At 34.1% G+C, this 2460-nt stretch overlaps 1 non-coding gene across 1 annotated transcript; it reads right to left on the reverse strand.

Annotated features, from left to right (window-relative positions):
• Positions 1–303: 303 nt before the first annotated feature.
• Positions 304–410, reverse strand: LOC141565205 (U6 spliceosomal RNA). The gene has a single exon (XR_012488889.1). It is a non-coding gene; the product is annotated as a U6 spliceosomal RNA (small nuclear RNA).
• Positions 411–2460: the final 2050 nt, after the last annotated feature.

Consider the following 2460-nt stretch of genomic DNA (forward strand, 5'->3'; position numbering starts at 1 on the left):
TCTGCTTGCAGATGACAGACTGACTTACATTTATTTCTCTAAGGCTATGCCTAATTCCTGTTTTTAAAACATAAAACTGAACAGTCATAACTTTTCTTTGATTCATATCTATTATTAACTATGTACAGAGAGAATGCAGTGGAGGAAGCCAATAAATGGTGTAGGTTACAGAGATACCTAAGACTGGAGTTTCAGACTTGGTCTAAGATAAGTAGGGGTTTTTTGTTTGTTTGTTTGTTTTTTAGGGGGGGAAGAGGTTGATCCTGTTTTGGGAGCTCTGAGCTGTAATTTGGAGAGAATCTTATGGATTTGATTTTTGTCCATAAATCTGTGAGTAATTTTGTTCAGGGGCCATACTAATCTTTTCTGTATCGGTTTCATTTTTAGCATGTGCTGCTGAAGTGGGCAGTTTATTAAGAACCTTTTAAAGCTCTTAAATGGCAGGAGAGATTAACTACCCAATTCACTTAACCTGGATTGTTAAATTATATGTAAACAGACCACAAAGATGAAAAGTATTTCAGGCAAGTGAACTCTCCTTCTTTGGTTTCCTTTCCCTTTGAAAGTGGTAGTGCTTCACAAATTTGGAATAAAGGCTAAGGGAGAGAATCACTTCTTGTGTAAAGGATTGGGGAAGAATGAATATGACCACATTACAAAGGTGTGGTTAAAAGGAAATAAGAAAGGAGTTCCTCTTCTTTTTGGTTTCTGCTTATAATGCTATAACGTTATAATAATATAATTTTGCTTAACAGCACCATTTAATAGTTACACCAATAAATGGTGATCAAGAAGATAATCCTGGTAATTAAAAACAATATCACAAGTTCATGAAATATGCATTGTAACTGTTTTTATTACAAGAAAAAGGAATGTGGGAACTCCTTATTGGAAGAAGTCCAGTGGTAGAGGAAAAGTCTTGATATTTTAGTTTCCCCCCAAAGGGGAAGAGAAAAGTGATGGTAACAGCAGCTTTCTTTTCTCTTGGGATCTGCTAGATAATGAAGATAATATGGTCTGTTTATCTACAAGGAACCTAGCTGCACCAAAGAAAAAAGTTTCTCAGTTTAGAGCAGACTGACTGGTACCTGTTTTAATTCTCAAGGTCACATAGGGAGTCCAGGTTAGATTCAAACAACAAAGTATAGTATTTGGGGGATAGCTTCATCCTTGATCTATTTGGGACCTCTAGCATAGTCCAGAACCAAATTGTCTCAGCTCTTCTCTCAGGGCAAAAAAATGGAAATTAAGGGAATGTCCATCAATTGGGGAATGACTGAATTAATTGTGGTATGTGATTGTTCTATGGGAAATGATGAACAGGATGCTCTCAGAAAAAAATCTGGAAAATCCTCCATGAAGTTCAGCAAACTGAAATGTACTTTATGCAAAGTAAAACCAATATTCTGGGATAACCAGCTATAAATGACTTTGCTGTTCTCAGCAGTACAATGATCCAGGACTACTCTGAAAGACTAATGATGAAAAATCTTATTCATACTCACAGAATAAACTGACTCTGAATACAGTTTAAAACATACTCTCTCTGTCTCTCTCCCTTTTAAACTTTATTTTTGTTGAGGTGTGTGTGTGTTTTTTTTTTTAATTAGGGTGGAAAATCTTTATTTTCTTTCACTATATGACTTTTATGGAAATGTTTTGCATAATTTTACATGTGGCTTCTTAATAGGGGTTGGGAATAAGGGAAAGAATCTGGAACATTGTTTTAAAAACAAATGTAAAAAATGCTTTAAATGTAACTGGGGGGAAATATTAAATAAATAATTTTTAAAAAGAAAATATGGCAACTCAGGAAGACAAGATCAGGAGGGGCCCTTAACAATCCATAATTATTGAATCATTTGTCAATTTTATAATTTAATTCAATAAACATTAAGTGCTTATTATATACAAGAAATTGTGCTAAATGTAGAATGTACAAAGACCAAAAAAAAAAAATCTCTGTCCTCAAGAAGCTTACATTTGAGAGAACAAATAGAAACAAGGCCACTAATGTGTAAAAAAGGATCCCCTGTGGGCCAATATTGACTTGGTTTTAAAATGTAATGTTATCTGCATTTTATTGTATTTTTATTTACTTTGTAAAATATTTTAATTTGATGTGAGCTTCACTCAGGAATGTTGGGCATGTTTGAAACTCTATTACAGTAGATAAAACACTGGACTTCTAATTAGGATGACCTGGATTCAGATTTCACCTCTGATACTTAATAGCTTCATGATCATGAGGAAATTACTTATCCTCTCTCAGTCTCAGGATTTTCATATGGAAGGTATCCATCTACCCAGAATTCCTGTGGGAAAGCTCCTTATACCAATACAAGTTCACACCTTCTCTATAATTTATAATCTAACTGAGTTGCTAGCCTACTTTAAAGTTAAATGACTTGTCAAGGGTCACATAGCTAATATGTGATTGATGCAAAATTTGAACCCATG

The sequence above is a fragment of the Sminthopsis crassicaudata genome, chromosome 3, assembly GCF_048593235.1.
Source record: "Sminthopsis crassicaudata isolate SCR6 chromosome 3, ASM4859323v1, whole genome shotgun sequence".
Classification (NCBI taxonomy): domain Eukaryota; kingdom Metazoa; phylum Chordata; class Mammalia; order Dasyuromorphia; family Dasyuridae; genus Sminthopsis; species Sminthopsis crassicaudata.